Source organism: Gadus morhua, unplaced genomic scaffold (assembly GCF_902167405.1).
Source record: "Gadus morhua unplaced genomic scaffold, gadMor3.0, whole genome shotgun sequence".
NCBI lineage: Eukaryota > Metazoa > Chordata > Actinopteri > Gadiformes > Gadidae > Gadus > Gadus morhua.
The window spans coordinates 323,194-340,855 of NW_021964148.1; the positions used below are offsets into that span (position 1 = coordinate 323,194).

The 17,662-nt window shown below is 46.6% G+C and overlaps 1 long non-coding RNA gene across 1 annotated transcript; it reads right to left on the minus strand.

Moving 5' to 3' along the window:
- Window positions 1–9,461: 9,461 nt before the first annotated feature.
- LOC115539308 (uncharacterized) lies at window positions 9,462–10,492 on the minus strand. The gene is made up of 2 exons (XR_003975824.1): window positions 10,409–10,492; window positions 9,462–10,301 (listed from the first exon to the last, which is right to left on the minus strand). It is a non-coding gene; the product is annotated as an uncharacterized LOC115539308 (long non-coding RNA).
- Window positions 10,493–17,662: the final 7,170 nt, after the last annotated feature.

The following is a 17,662-nucleotide window of genomic DNA, read 5'->3' on the forward strand; positions in this document are numbered from 1 at the left end:
TGTGGTAAATCACTTTAAACTGAATCTTGGTTCCTTGTGTTCTCTTGGGAACCAAACTGCAGCAGAACACCTGTTTATCATTTGTAATGCCTACTTCTTCTATGATTTTAGTCCTTGCATTTATTGTGTACATGTAAGGGACTATTTTTCTGTTATAATTGTTAATGAAGAATAATTGCAATAAACAACTCAGTGGATCCAACTGAAGGTTCTCGTATGTTCAGCCGATGGTTCTTCCCCTTTCTTCAGTTTAACTCTTTCAAGCTGAGCAGATGTTTCTCCAGAGCTTTCTGTTGGTTATCCTAGCAGCACACCTGGAATGTCCCTCCAGCCCCTTGGGTCCCAGCAGCACTCTGAGGGGTCAAAACCCCTGACCTGGACCCAGTCTTCAGTCCCAGGTCTCTGAGGGGTCCTGACCTGGACCCAGTCTTCAGTCCCAGGTCTCTGAGGGGTCCTGACCTGGACCCAGTCTTCAGTCCCAGGTCTCTGAGGGGTCCTGACCTGGACCCAGTCTTCAGTCCCAGGTCTCTAAGGGGTCCTGCCCCCTGACCTGGGCCCAGTCTTCAGTCCCAGGTCTCTGAGGGGTCCTGCCCCCTGACCTGGACTCAGTCTTCAGTCCCAGGTCTCTGAGGGGTCCTGCCCCCTGACCTGGACCCAGTCTTCAGTCCCAGGTCTCTAAGGGGTCCTGACCTGGACCCAGTCTTCAGTCCCAGGTCTCTGAGGGGTCCTGCCCCCTGACCTGGGCCCAGTCTTCAGTCCCAGGTCTCTGAGGGGTCTTGCCCCCTGACCTGGACCCAGTCTTCAGTCCCAGGTCTCTAAGGGGTCCTGCCCCCTGACCTGGGCCCAGTCTTCAGTCCCAGGTCTCTGAGGGGTCCTGCCCCCTGACCTGGACCCAGTCTTCAGTCCCAGGTCTCTGAGGGGTCCTGCCCCCTGACCTGGACCCAGTCTTCAGTCCCAGGTCTCTAAGGGGTCCTGACCTGGACCCAGTCTTCAGTCCCAGGTCTCTGAGGGGTCCTGACCTGGACCCAGTCTTCAGTCCCAGGTCTCTAAGGGGTCCTGACCTGGACCCAGTCTCCAGTCCCAGGTCTCTAAGGGGTCCTGACCCCTGACCTGGACCCAGTCTTCAGTCCCAGGTTTCTGAGGGGTCCTGCTCCCTGACCTGGACCCAGTCTTCAGTCCCAGGTCCTAAGGGGTCCTGACCCCTGACCTGGTCCCAGTCTTCAGTCCCTGGTCGTAAGGGGTCCTGCCCCCTGACCTGGACCCAGTCTTCACTCCCAGGTCCTAAGGGGTCCTGCCCCCTGACCTGGACCCAGTCTTCAGTCCGTTCCTCTCAATGGTGGCCTGGAGGACCATGAGCTCAGTCCTCTGGAGACATTTCCTCCAACTCGTCACAACAGTGGAGTCTCCATTCACCTTGGTTATCAAACGCTTTTATCCAGAGAGACTTACAATAAGTCCATTGGTCAGGAGAAAGAGAAACAACAATATTTCTCTGTGGGTACAGTAAGGATGTTCATAGAACCAAGTGCCAAGCACTAACCATCACTACGTTAACCCATTCCCCGTACACAACACAGAGAGCTAGGATAAGATGCTACACCATGCTAAGGCCCAATCCCATTTCTTTGCTCTGTCTCAACCCTAACCCTCATTGCTACCCCTCATTGCTACCCCTCATTGCTACCCCTCATTGCTACCCCTAACCGATCCCCTACCAAATGGGACAACCCTACCCTGTGACGTCATCATGGCCTCCCCGTGCCCCCTAGCAGATAACCAGACCCCTGGTAATGTTACAAGAGACAGACTGGCTGCCATTGTCTCGGGCAACGAGCAAGAACCATTGTAAAGATGTTTAACCTGAAATGGTATTTATATTTTGTAATAAAGTATTAAAAAAAATTAATAATAATAATACTATTTGTCCCTCGTAATATACCTTTATTTTGAATGTCACTTAGCTACATGTTGAAGGTGGTATTAGGGTGCACTCACACTAGGCCATCTGGCCGTGGCCATTGGCTGTTTTCACACCTAACCGTGCTCAAATGGCCCCATTGTTCTCTGGCCTGCACTCACACTAGGCCATCTGGCCGTGGCCGTTGGCCGTCGCAGCTGTGGCCTGGCCACGGAAGGCTCTTGTACATACGTCATCACGTCGTAACACGTCATCACCAAGCGTCCGCTGCATGGACCATAATAAAGTCTGCCGCCAGTCAGAGTTTTAACAACAATGGACAACAACACAGAGAACACACCAACAGTTGAACTGCTTGACGCGATGTTTACCGTTTAATGGGAAAGAAGGCTCGTCGCCTTTATTATGTCCGTGGTCGTCGCATTGACTATACATCATCCAGCTCAGGTTGCGTAGCCGTGCGTGTGCGCGTGTCGGCTCATTAGCATCTGTACCGTAGCGGCCCGTGCCGTAGCAGCACACCTCTCCCAAGTGGCCAAATTGGCCCGGCCTGGCCAGACTGGCCACACTCACACTGGCAGATTTGAGCATGGTTAGGCCACGGCCACGGCCAGATGGCCTAGTGTGAGTGCACCCTTAGATAATAATTGGTTATGAACAAGAACACTTTAGAAGAAACACTTTATTTAAATAAGAAACACTGAACCACACATCTAAAAATACACACACACGCATCTAAAAATACACACACACGCACACCTAAAAATACACACACACACACACACTCTCTCTCAGCTTTTGAGAGAATGGTGGAGAATCACATCTTCTCAACCATTCCGCCAACTTTGCCTCGCTCTCCTCATGCCTCGCCTGCTCCCTGGCACTCTCCTCTTGGAAGGGGTGTCTGGGGTGGTGGAAGAGGTGCCTGGGGTGGAGGAGCATGAGGGAGAGGTGGGGGGGGCTGGTGGCAGTGGACTCAACGAAGTCCTGAAAGAAAACGAATAAGAAGGAATTAGGAATTATATGCCAGAACTGGTTGATATGGCCATATGTTATGTACAATATATAATAGCTATGTACACAATATAGTACTGCCAAAAAATACATTGATTAACCATGTAATATTACTAATATAATATAATTTATTAGTATATAATAATACTTATAGAATATTACTAATATAATATAATATATTAGTATATATAATATTACTTATATAATATTACTGATATAATATAATATATTAGTATAAAGCTTATTTTTAACCTGGAGTCACTAGAACATGGAAGATCTGGATATCATACGACATGATATGCAGCCCGGTCTGCAGCCCGGCCGAGAAGCGGGGTCGGGCGGCCCGCGAAAGTCGGCCTCGCCATCTTCCGCAAAAGTCGGCCGCAGACTTTCGCGATCTTCCGAGAGTCCACGGCCGGGCTTCGAAGCCCGCGGCCGGGCTGCAGAGTATAATTAATAAAATAATTACTAGTTAATTACAGAGAAAACACTTACATTTGTGTTTTTCCAATCCTGTCGCATCTTTTCGCCCTCCATCTTGTCTAGGATATTTCTTGATTTTCCGTTTTCTCGCAAGGTATTGTGGGAGCAAGTCAGAACTGAAGCGCTTTGAGGGTGCCCATCGAAAATCTCAATTTTGAGGGGATGTTAGCCCTCCCCCTACCCCTTAAGCTACCTTTAAACTGGTATTGGGACATGGCTCCACGGCGCGTGAACACGCAACAGCGAGGGTTAGGGCTGAGATTTTGAAGCGAGCCAAGTAATGGGATTCAACCTAAGTACTGTTTTTAAGGGCCATCCTCCATTTTGTTTTAGATTGCTTCCATATGCGCTAAATAGCGACAAATGGAACCGCAGAGAAGAGAGAACGAGAATGAGAACTAGAGGGTCCCAAATGTATTTTTTAAAATCTTTCGTCCAATTTCACACACAAAAAACGTGCCAAAACATGCTAATTGCAGAGCAGTACACTCACTTGCACACACACACACGCCACATGTATGTGTCTGTGTATGTATGTCTGTGTGTCTGCATGTCTGTTTGTGTGTGTGTGTGTGTGTGTGTGTGTGTGTGTGTGTGTGTGTGTGTGTGTGTGTGTGTGTGTGTGTGTGTGTGTACATTACAAATGAACACATTTCGAGGTGAGAGGTGGATAGTGAAAGAGAGAGAAAGGGAGACAGACAGACAGATACATAAACACCTTTCCTCAACAGACGATCTTCCTGACAAAAAAAAGCGAAAGGTCTTCAAAATCTGGACACCGGGAAATGAAACTAAAAAATAAAACAAATTGAATCACCAAAAAAAAAGGACTGTTAAGAAGGTGTCACCCCCCAGAGCATCATCAATGGCCAAAAGATTCCCTTTCTCCTGCTCAGGTGGTTCCTGGTTTGGCACTGAATCGAATGCAGCGTGATGAGGAGTCACCATAACCTAACCTAGGGACCCTGAGGGCAACGAGGCTTCAATTAAACAGCCGCGCCGCTGAATAGGCACTAATTGAATCTAATTAAGGAACAATTTAAATAGAGAGCAGAGGGTTTCGTTTTTATTTTTTATTTTATTTGATCAATTCATTTACTTAAAGCTTGTCTTTGAGATGTTTATAACCCTTTGTGTAGGGGAGGATGGGAGCGGCCGTTTGGTACCCCCTAGTGGTCGTATACCAGACGAGCAAGTTTCACCAAAGGAGTCTCCTGTACTTCAGAAAAGACGAGTATGATATATTACAATATCATATTCATTTAAATACCTTAAAATTACTACATTACATTGTTTTAAAATACACATTTAAAATATAATTCGATGATTGATTTGGTTTTAATGGTGATTATGATTTTTTACATCATCGAGCAGCCGATTCTGTGGAAAGCCTGTACTTCACAACCATGACCAACATGCAGGCGAACAGGTGGGCCGCGGAAACTAGGAGGGCCTTGTTACCCTTTGTATTCGTTTAATGGTATATCGCTGCTACGGTTAACATTAGGAGTTACCCGGGATTCATAATAATTCAGGATTTATGTGAAGCCTTGCTTGATCTTTACCAGAGTCAAGATGTATCAGGTGCTCATATCTTGTTGTTAATATATTTCTCTGGCTCAAGGACAAAGCGCCATATGGACAACAGCCTCACATCTTTGGTTGAGCTCCCGGATTCCACCCCCCCCCCCCCTCGGTCAAACGGCGCCGGACCACCCGGGTCATCACATCACGATGAGCAAGGTGGGGGGGGAAACTCAAAGAGCATCACCCAGGCCTTTTATTCCCTTCACATGTGTTGCCTTTTGCTGAAACATGCATGCAGTTTGGTGTGGGAGCACCATTTATTAATTTGTAAACCCATTGGGTTGTGGGAGGAACACTGTAGGTGGATAGACGCTGCATGAAGGTCCCCTCGTGGTTAAGCCCTCCAGATTGGACATAACTTCCCTACAAAGGATGGTCAATAGCCACAGCTGATTGGCTCATGACATGATGGCTTCTACGTCCCAAAAAAGATTGATGAGCACTAATACGCTCAGGGGAACTTGATCAGCTGAATGGAGGTGCGATCACATGAGATGCGTCGAATGCGACCCACTCCATCGTTTTCCTGTCGGGAAAGCTGCGCTGCAATTTATGGGGGGGAGGGGCCAACGCCTAGGCCTGCGCCACTGTCTCGTGGTGGAGACTCGCTTTATGTTTAAAAACGTTGACCCCGGCGTGACGAATGACGCAACCAATAGATTTCAGGTTCTGTCGAAAAGGAATGTTTAAAACGAGTTGATCTTATGTGTGGTTTGAGAACACAACGGCAGACTTGGCGACGGGGAACAGTGTCTCAGCGCGCCTCAAGTCAACGCACCTTTACTCAAAGTCAAGCACCAGCAGGGCTTCACCACGCTCAAAGGTCCCCTCCTTGAGGTTCCTGTCGCACATCAATGTTGACCGCTCGTCCCGTCCACAGAAAACACCCGGACGCGGAGGGTCCGACAACGCCCACCACGGTGAGGACGAAGACACCTTCTACAGCCTGGCCTCCGCAGGCTCCCATCCCGACCTCTCCAACAGCCCCGCAGCCAGGCCCGTCTCCATGGGGCAGCCGGGCCCGTCTCCATGGGGTAGCCGGGCCTGTCTCCATGGGGCAGCCGGGCCCGTCTCCATGGGGTAGCCGGGCCCGTCTCCATGGGGCAGCCGGGCCCGTCTCCATGGGGTAGCCGGGCCTGTCTCCATGGGGCAGCCGGGCCCGTCTCCATGGGGCAGCCGGGCCCGTCTCCATGGGGCAGCCGGGCCTGTCTCCATGGGGCAGCCGGGCCCGTCTCCATGGGGCAGCCGGGCCTGCCTCCATGGGGCAGCCGGGCCTGCCTCCATGGGGCAGCCGGGCCTGTCTCCATGGGGCAGCCGGGCCCGTCTCCATGGGGCAGCCGGGCCCGTCTCCATGGGGCAGCCGGGCCCGTCTCCATGGGGCAGCCGGGCCTGTCTCCATGGGGCAGCCGGGCCCGTCTCCATGGGGCAGCCGGGCCCGTCTCCATGGGGCAGCCGGGCCCGTCTCCATGGGGCAGCCGGGCCTGTCTCCATGGGGCAGCCGGGCCCGCCTCCATGGGGCAGCCGGGCCCGTCTCCATGGGGCAGCCGGGCCCGTCTCCATGGGGCAGCCGGGCCCGTCTCCATGGGGCAGCCGGGCCCGTCTCCATGGGGCAGCCGGGCCCGTCTCCATGGGGCAGCCGGGCCCGTCTCCATGGGGCAGCCGGGCCCGTCTCCATGGGGCAGCCGGGCCCATCTCCATGGGGCTGTCCGGCCTGTCTCCATGGGGCTGTCCGGCTCCACGGCCGCCGGCGGTGACCGGCTGATGAGTGTGCCGGGCTGCAGGCGGAGCGCCGCCAGCACCACCGCGCCGACACGCAGTGAGTTATTCAGAGAGCTTGGAGATCTTGGTGTTGGATAAATGTTGGAAAAAATGAGTAAAAGTCCATGTACATAGTTCTTGTTTATTCATTTGTGAGCGCGTTTCGAGGCACAAGTACATCCTGTGTGGGAGCTGAGAACGAGCCCGAGAACGGGCCAGATGATTGGATGAGGATGGCCGAGCTCCAGTCCAGGAACAAGGCCTGCCTTCTCTTACCTTTCAAGAGCAGCTAAACCCATCCGGGTTTAGGATGGATGTCATTTGTAAGTTCATGTTTAAGTTCAAGTAATGGATTGAAAATGTGTTTTGAGGAAGAAGAGGTTTAAGAAAAGCTACTTTTAGTTAATATAGGCCCACAAGAAAGTCAGTTCCTACATTAGAATCGCACATGGATACCGAAGAAGAAATGGTGGTTATAAAACAATGTGTTTACAGGTTGCAAAGACAAAGGCTGCATCCGAATACTCATACTTGCATACTATATAGTATGCATTTTGTAGTATGCGAAAAATATATCGCGTCCGAGTACGCATTCTGTAGTACGGAAGACGTTTCCGAATGCGTACTACCGCCAAAGTAAACCACGGACCACACTACGCTATCCCACAATGCAACCGCAGTCTGGTAGGCTTTTTATTTGTGTGTGTGTGTGTGTGTGTGTGTGTGTGTGTGTGTGTGTGTGTGTGTGTGTGTGTGTGTGTGTGTGTGTGTGTGTGTGTGTGTGTGTGTGTGTGTTCAATAAAAAAGGAAAAATTAACTTCAATCGTCTTTTTCACAGAGTAACAAATAACTGTAAATGTATTATTATTCCAAAAAAATGACTTACCAAATCTCCACATATATAACGCTGTCACCGTCTAAACGAAAGGCACTTCCGATAAAAATTTTGTCGTTTTCACCCGCAAGCGTCCTTGTGTAAACGGGGCCTAAAACTCTGGCCTTCTTAAGGAGCACCAGAATGGGTGTGGCTCAATTAGCCTATTAGACTATTATGGCTAACAGCCAGACAGGAATATGTGCATCTTTTAAAACATGGTTTAAAACACTGAAGATGCCATTCACATCTCCTTCCCCCTCTTTTAAGCTTGCAAACACGGTTCCAAGCGCAGTAGATAAAAAAAGGTAAAATATTGTGCAAGTAATAAGTGTTAAATAAACAGTTCAAAGAGTCTCTCTGGTGACCGCCAATCTTCATTCCAAGATCACTCCTTCTTGGCCAAACACTGCACTCTTCACAGTACACAGGCCCAGCTCTGAGACTTCCTCCATCCAGACCTCCAGACCACCTGCAAAATCCGCTCAGGCCTCTGCAGTTCCAGCAAATAACTTGGCCTCTGAGCACTTTCCCTGGGCTGCAGACTGGTCCTCCACGGGATGTCATCAGGAAGTCCTCAGCCATTACTGTCCTCCGCCACTGCTGTTCTGTTAAGGCTTGGCAATAGCTCCCCACATGGCTCACGTCAGCAACAAGGAGTTCCCGAGCTATTCCTCCTTCAGGCATTGGCCAACCCCAAAGGACAGCAGTTCAACTCCACCAGTGATCTCCCCTCCCAGCAGGTCTCTTCGTCTACCTGCTCACCCTTCCCTGCGGCTTCCACCATGAAGCTCCTCAAACAATATTTTCCGAAATGTGGGTCCCCTCCACTCAGCTAGAGGAATCATCCCACCACTGCCACCAAATGTGAAAAAGAGTTTTCTCGACGCACAAGGTTGTTGTTAAAAAGCATATTTTTACTTTAAACACATAGCACAACCGTCGAGTCACTTGCACAACTCAAGCCTCCCTCCAGTCTAAAACCCTGGCCTTCTTAAGGAGCACCAGAATGGGAGTGGCTCAATTAGCCTATGAGCCACAGCTGCAGACTATTACGGCTAACAGCCAGACAGGAATATGTGCATCTTTTAAAACATGGTTTAAAACAATGAAGGTGCCATTCACATCTTCACAGGCTGGATCAGTTAAACTTCGGGCGGGGACTAAGTCCCAACAGGGACACCCCCGTCCCCAGGAATCTAACATTCTGAACCTATCCACCATCTTCCATCTGTCAGAAACGGAAACTCAGCTGCTGGAGAGGGGCCTCAGTTTCATCCCCACCCCTCGTATTTCAGATCAACTCAAATTCCGAAATGGGTCCCCTAATCGGACTGAGTGGTGCGGTTGGTCGCCAACGGTCTGGAAGTCTTCCCGGAGCTCCAGAGCAGCGGGACAACGTCGCGTCTGAGGCCGAAACGGGTGCCCTAATCGGACTGAGTGGTGCGGTTGGAGAATACACTAAGCCCCACCCCTTTAGTCATGTGCTGCTTCAGAAATTGTAAATGGGCCATTCAAATTGGTTTCACATCTTTTGTGGAAGGACCAGTCAAACTGGTTTCACTTGAAGAAATTATCCAAAAATGCATTGCAGTTCCACAGTTGCTCTGTGTGTGAATGAAATGCATCCATTTATGTACAGACACAATTATTTATTTTCCAGACCTTGGGGAATGTGTGATTGAAATGATGAATCAAAATGTGAAGTGCAAATGTTAATAAAATATCTTGAAAGTGTATCTCTGTCTTTGGAAAAAAAGCCAATCTTGGAAAAAGTCTGCAAGTGTGTTGAAGTTTACCAAAATGAGAGAAACCTCAGCAGTCCTCTAGAATGAATAAGATTTTTAATTGATATATCTCTAAAGATAAGAAACAGGATATCACCACAGAACCTCAATTTAAGTTACACAAGCTAGAACAAGTTGCAAAACAGCTACACAACAAAAACAAAAATCAGCACTAAAAAACACATATGAAACATTTCACCAAAATGGGTCATTTCACGCTTTTGGAGTCCTCATCCCTATCCTTTAAAGAGCCATCAGCACAAACAAACACACAGATGAAACATTTCACCAAACAGGGACATGTCATATGTGTCTCTGAAGGCAGATGCCCTGTAAGCTTTAGGAGTCACCCGCCGCCCCACCACCCCCCAAAGGTCAAAGGCCACGCATCATATTCAGAAAGTTTATCCATACATGCCAAGAATTGATCCACTAAAAAACATATGAAACATCTCACCAAACGGGTCATGGTACGATTTTGGAGTCCTCATCCCAGGTAGTCAGAAACTGCTTTCTTCTGAGGGTCATCCAGGCGGTTAGCTGCTGTCTCAAATACCCTCCGTACAACCTGGCTGCTCACCTGGGGGACGTTGCACTTTTGCTGGAGCTTTATCAGATCACCAGCTGCATTGTTAATTGGCTTACCGCGGGAGGACACAAAGAAAAAATCATCTCCATCCTTTTCATCCTGCTCATCTCGCTTACGTTTCCTTTCGCCAGCAAGGAGCTGTGGCCGCACTTTGTTGTAATATTTCTCAAACCACGCCTCCTCCTTCTTGGACAGGACAATTGAGACCACAAAATGTGCAGCCGTCTTGTGGTCCTTTACAAAAACGATTGAATCATCATCTGCGTGTTTCCGTTCAAGCCATTCCTTGACCTGTAACAAAAAGAGGATATGCCATTGATTAGGAAATGTAAGGCTAAAATGTCAGGGTAAATTTATCAATAGAGCACATAAGAGCACAATAGAGCAGTAACACTCACCTTCATGCTCTGCACCACACATGGCCGTTGGCAGTGTCTTAGTATGACAATTGCCTCAAGATAGTATAGCACAAATATGCACTCGGTTGCAACCCGGTATCACGCCATTGCGTGCTCCTGCGCACGAACGTTAATCTATTGAAGCGTGTTCCCGAGCACGATAGTCCGACTTTTTGCGTGTTACACAAAACGAAATGTAAACCAATGCATTCTGAATGGGAGTGTTCTAAGACAATTAACGTTCTCCACAAAACGCTACGAGAGAGAGAGAAAGAGAGAGCGGGAGGGACAGAGAGAGAGAGAGAGAGCGAGAGAGAGGCTTCAGAAAGGGTGTGCGCAGATAGTACAGTGCACCCTAGTTATGTTTATGCCAAAACCTATATATATAATTAGGCTATAATTATATTATTTAGCGTGTAATGAGACAATCTATAGCCAAATTGTCGAAGATGCCCGAGAATCTTTCGGGATATCAGCATGGGAAATCGGCGAATCAGACCCATGAATCTATTGTAGCGACCCTGGGACAGTTAAATAGTTTGTGTGTTATGTGTTACATTATATTTCGTTGTCCGTTATGCCAGTTGTTCTATGTGCATGTATTGTAATGTTATTCTCGTCAAACAGCGTGTGGGGCGAATCATTAGGTCAACTGGGGGAGGGCCTTGGAAGAACAGGAGGGTGGGGGCCTGCACGCGAGTGAGACCGTGTTGCCGGGGTAACCGGGGTTTGTTTGGGTCCGGTTTTCAGCTGTTGGTTTCAATGTTGTTACAATGTTACGGGTTTCAGTGACCTGGTTTTTGGTCCATTAAAACTACCTTCAACTAATGACTCGACATGATTATGTCACCGGCGAGGTCGTTACACTATAAAGAAACACGTCATCTCAAGCGGGAGAGAAAGTTTGCGGTGCTGGTTTGTGTCACCAACCCAGCAACCCAGTCGCCAAGAAAAAACGTTGACAGTGCACGTTTCCATGAACACTGGATACGTAGCATTTCAACGTAAAAAATAGCGTGTTATACCTACAGTATCCACGTGTGCCGCTGTGGAGGCGGGTTTCGGCAACACATTCTCACTCCGAGCGCGTCGATTTCTGACGAACGGTCAGTGACTTTTGCTTCAGTTTCTGACGCAAAAGGGTACCCTTGCGCTGCATTTTTAGACGCATGGGGTTTTCAACTAGTTACAATGTAACCCTTTGACGGGGGACCCGATGGCTGCACATAGAGACGCTATGAGCATTCATATCCCATTGGCTAACGGAGGACCTTGCGCTTCTTTTTTCGACGCAGGGGGTTTGCCACTCATTGCAATGCAATCCCTCCACGGCAATATATGAAGCTATGAGCATTCATTCCATTGGCTAACGGAAAAGCCGATGGCTGCACATAGAGACTCTATGAGCATTCATCCCATTGGCTAACGGAGGACCTTGTGCTTCTTTTTTCGACGCAGGGGTTTTTCCACTCATTACAATGTAATCCCTCCACGGCAATATATGAAGCTATAAGCATTCATCCCATTGGCTAACGGAAGAGCCGATGGCTGCACAATAACGGCGATTTTACAGTGACATCTGTGACATTCCTCAACACAACTACACCAACGTGTCCTTGTTAATTACACAACATGTATGGGCATCAGTTGTCCTGTTTGGTGCTTTGATTGAGAGAAACAATCGTTTTTTTGATCAGTGTTGGGTAGCTGAGCTCGTTGCTATAGAGACCACGTCCGTCCGCTTTGTTTCACAACTGACAGAGCTGCCAAGTCTCACCATTGGCCCTGAGACACACTCATATCAACCAGTTCACACACTATCACATGCCACAATTCAAATTTCTCACGCGGATAAACGAATCCCCAAAATAACGATTGTTTTGCGGGACTTTTATTTTGACAGATTTATATTGAAAAGCTAACGGACATGATTTCCGTGACATCCTCTTTCTGCATGCGCGTTAACGTGATGCTTGGGTGTGCACTGCGCAGCCGCCTTCAAAGCAGCTCGGAGGTTCGGAAGTATGGAGTCAGTTTCCTGCCATAATTCAAACCTGAAAAAAAAAGTTTCAAAGGCTTGTAAGTCTGGGTTTGAAAACTCAACACCTTGTAAAAAAGGTTTTGCAACACTGAAAAAAGAGATTATAACCTGAAAAAAAATAAAACTAAAATTCAAACATCTGTAAACATGATTTTGTGTTCTATTTTATCTTCTTCATCATTTTCACCAACACATTTTCAAAGTTCAAACAATTTCACCAGCGCATTTGCAGAGTTTCAAATCTGGCACTGTTATAACAGTGTATTTCATTGTTGCCCGGTTTTGAAACCTTGTAAATGGGATTCTGCAAACAGGTCATACATACATTGAGAAATACGTTTTGAAAGGTTGAATATTTAGTTTTAAAAACTTGTAAAGGTGTACGTTTACGACATTGCAACGTATTTTTTCAGAACTGGCTTTTCAGCACTGACTTTTCAGAGATTTGACCACACAGGCGCAAGCTTTGAGTCACGTGAATATTGGCAGTGTTCTGACACCACTAGTTTTGAAACTCCTGACAGTCGAATCTGAAAAAGAAAAAAACGTTCCTGGGGGCGGGACCATTTAGCTCTAAATCTATTGGTTGCTCTCGGCTGACGTACATTCCAATCACATGTGCCGTTCACCGGGCTGTGCGTGATTGACAGTGCTCAGCCGATGACACGAATAACAAGCGACTTTCGCGGTTGATTTTCATTTTCTGGAACCAGAAGCTGTGTTCGAAATCGTTCCCTATACACTCGTTCCCTATTCCCTATATAGTGTACATGATATAGTGCACTATATAGGGAATAGGGAACGAGAATTCGGACACTACGCCTAACATTTCTAAACGTCATTTGCGTCAGTAAATGCGCCTGGTATTTGTGTGACGTGATGCGCCGACATCATCTAAACAAACCGGGCTGGAGGTTGTATTGATGTTGAATGTTACATTTCCTTGTTCAAGTTTTTTTAAAATTAATTTTGAATGTTAAATCCCAAATAAATTGTTGACATTTCTAAACACAAGCCGGAGACTCCATCATTAAATGTATTCGTTTTCGCGGTTATTCAGCTTCTTCTCCCCTGGAAAAATACAACCGCATTGCATTGTGGTATACGGGAGTAACATGTAGGGAACATCGTATGTACCCTATTTCAAGTCCACTATATAGTGCCCTATATAGTGGACCACTGAGAATTCGAACACCCTACAAAATGGCGTGCACCCTATTTAGTGCACTACATCCATGATAGGGAACGATTTCGAACACAGCTAGTCTCATCTCCATAGGACGCGACTAGCAAGGACGCAGCCTTCACTTTGGGAAACAGCCATGGTTCCAAAAAATGGAAATCATAATCAACCGCGAAAGTCGCTTGTTATTCGTGTCATCGGCAGAGCACTGTCAATCACGCACAGCCCGGTGAACGGCACATGTGATTGGAATGTACGTCAGCCGAGAGCAACCAATAGGTTTAGAGCTAAATGGTCCCGCCCCCAGGAACGTTTTTTTCTTTTTCAGATTCGACTGCCAAGGAGTTTCAAAACAAGTGGCGTCAGAACACTGCCAATATTCACGTGACTCAAAGCTTGCGCCTGTGTGGTCAAATCTCTGAAAAGTCAGTGCTGAAAAGCCAGTTCTGAAAAAATACGTTGCAATGTCGTAAACGTACACCTTTACAAGTTTTTAAAACTAAATATTCAACCTTTCAAAACGTATTTCTCAATGTATGAACACCTGTTTGCAGAATCCCATTTACAAGGTTTCGAAACCGGGCAACAATGAAATACACTGTTAGAACAGTGCCAGATTTGAAACTCTGCAAATGCGCTGGTGAAATTGTTTGAACTTTGAAAATGTGTTGGTGAAAATGATGAAGAAGATAAAATAGAACACAAAATCATGTTTACAGATGTTTGAATTTTAGTTTTTTTTTTTTTCAGGTTATAATCTCTTTTTTCAGTGTTGCAAAACCTTTTTTACAAGGTGTTGAGTTTTCAAACCCAGACTTACAAGCCTTTGAAACTTTTTTTTTCAGGTTTGAATTATGGCAGGAAACTGACTCCATACGGAAGCTCTTACGTTTCAGGAAACGTTCGTAGGTTATAACATAAAACCGGAAAAACAGGTCGTTCGTGAGACTAGACTTCATAACAACAAGTATGGATGCCCGCAGGGACCTCTTTGCGCTTTTTAACTGAATCAGAAGAATCAGTTACTAGAACTGCTTGCGATGGTTGAACATGAGGGAGAATTAATCAGTTAATGTTTATAATTTTAAGCTGTAATTCAAATGTTGGAACGGGTGTTAAGTTCACCTCATAGTGCTTGCTGCACGTTCACTTTAGTCTGGCAATGAAATAGTGGCGAAGTCACGCCCTTTCCGGTAGAGCTCATGGCACCTATGAGATCGAAAAATATGAATGGGTGTCAATGGAGAGAAAATAATTATTTTCTGGTCCCGGTCTTTCTATGCCCTGGATTACACATATGTTGTTTGTGGATTTAAATGATAATTTTTCATGCAAAGAGTTCAACCGTTTATTGTGCAATTGTTCAGATAAAGGCTGTAGAGAAAACACAACGAGAAAGACTACACGGCTCGTATGTGACGTCACGCTCCCTGCGACTGGCGTGGAGAAGACCGACAATCTTCCCATCGGCATAACTGAAACTCTGCACGTGCCCCGATTTATGATGGTTTTCACCTCTTTCGATGCTTTTATCCTCCCATTGGAAACAGCGGTGAAGTGGGGCAGAGAGATCGCCATCTCTGTGCCGAGTTCCAAGTGCGGGTGTTGTGACGTAGTATATCATATGCGTCGAGAGCAGCGAAGAGCTGTAGTTCACAAAGCGGCCTCACATAAAACTTAAAATTATCAAATTTTTACTTTTCTTTGCATGAAAAATTATCATTCAAATCCACAAACAACATATGTGTAATCCAGGTCATATAAAGACTGGGACCAGAAAATAATTATTTTCTTTCCATTGACACCCATTCATATTTTTCGATCTCATAGGTCCCATGAGCTCTACCGGAAGAGGCGTGACTTCGCCACTCTATGGGCAGCTATTGTTTTGACGTCAACTCGGAGGCTCGGGTTCCTCTACTTCCGTAGAGGTAGTTCCGAGGGAAATCCACAGAGTGTTCAAGGCGATTTCCTCCGATCTGAAGGTCCCAACCTCCGAAATTCCCAGGAACTCCGACTGTTTGAAGACACCAATACTAGAGTGGCGAAGTCACGCCCCTTCCGGTGGTCCCCACGGGACCTATGAGATCGAAAAATGTGAATGGGTTTCAATAGAGAGAAAGTAATTACTTTCTGGTCCCAGTCTTTATATGCCCCGGATTACACATATGTTGTTTGTTCTCTGCCGGGAAAGCCTATGTTGCCAGAATGGGCGGGAAATCTGCCCTAATCTGGCAACACTGGCGGAGGTGTCACTAAAACGATCCTAAGCAGTTGTATTTCATCAGCAGGTTCTGTATATAGATCACAAGTTCCGAGTATGTTTATCTTTTCTTGATATCTAATTTGAACATTTATGGTCTAAATCGTTGATTGATTGCAGTATTGGAAATCTGCAAGGCTGCAATTCCCCTATCTGGCCGCTGTTCGTCGCTATTTTGTCGGCCTCTTTGCCATGGCAGTCACGTGACTGCAAAGTATATAAACTCCCCCACGATTCGTGCCAGTTGCAGTGTTCCCTCTGAGAATCAGGTACGTGTCTTGTTCGATATAGAAAATATTAAAATCTAAGCCACTATGATGAATGAATAGAATCGGCCTAAATGTTGTCAGCACCTTTTTAGAATTGCGGTTTCATCTGACTTAACCACTTAATCGTCAAATTTCGCCGGCGGGTGAATTTTAGTTACACCACCCCTTCCCCCCAACATGCTGGGTCAATTTTCGGCATCATAAGGTTGAGTGATATAGTCATGTCATACACCGTTTGAAAGCTTAGATTCTCAGGATTTTCAACCAATGTCAACCATTCGGTGGAATAATTATGTTTACCGATCAAATGTATCCTAGTGTCTTGGGTCAAAATGGCCGCCCTCCCCCTCCCCCTCTTGGTGCATTCTTAACTTATCGTCGTTGTTGATATCCTTAGCAATGAGGTTTTTTATACCATTGCGGTTTGCACTTTTTAAGTAAAAATAATGGCTTAAGCACTGTGTTGTAGCATTTTTGTCAAAATTGCATAGGCGGAATAGCTAAAAATCTGATTTTTGAGTGATTATGCCTTCATTTGAAACCAATATTATGCTTCTACATGTATGGGTTCATGTGTAGTAAACCTTTTGTTTAAACTAAGTATGCTTTTTGGGTAGCCAAAGGTCTTTTTTGGAGTCTCCAAAAGGACCCTGACCAAAACGAATTGACATATCCATGCATAAAATGCTTGGTTTTAGAGGTGTGTGTAACCGGCTGGAAGGAAGAACAATATTGTGGCCTTCCCTGCACTGTCTGTACCTGATGCAGTTATTCTGATGTCATTCAATTCTACAGGTTCTCAGCTTTCCAAAGAGCAAATGCACTGGTATTATAGTTTTGAGTTTATCAATTCTGTTCTGCTCTCTCAACAGGTCCTGCAATTTTTGTCATTCAAACCAACCCAAACAACCCTTTTTCTAAAACCTCGACCCAAAGGCACTTTTAAGAGCCACATCTGTCTTGTCAACCTGTCCTTGCAGTGTTGTACTTGTAAGCGTCTGTCTGTCTCTCTCTCGCTCTCTGTTGCCTGTCACCTGTTTCTGTCTTTCTGTCTGTCTGTCTGTCTGTCTGTCCCCTTCATCATGAGTGATTCAGAACTCCAGAATCTGTTTTCGAGGGTGGATAACATGGCTGTTCAGCAAGAGGTCAATGATGTCCTCCAAGGGGTTGATGACTTGATTGCTGTGGTGCAGGATGAGCAAGCAGCAGCACCGCCAACCATGAGGTGGAAGAAGAGAACCAGTGACGGGAACTTAATTCATGCAAGACCACGATCAGCTAGGAATCAGTCCAATCAGGGTCAGTATTGTTTTTGCATTCTTGATGTTTAAAGATCCCAGATTTTAGGCACGCTAAAATCAAGGAAAACCTAAAGCTTGATGTGTATGGTATCGGCGGAGGCAAACCAGAACCAATATTTAGATGACTCATTTGCAAACCAAATACATTTTTCGTTCTACCCTTTTTCAGCCCCATCAAATATCAAAAAGGTCTACTT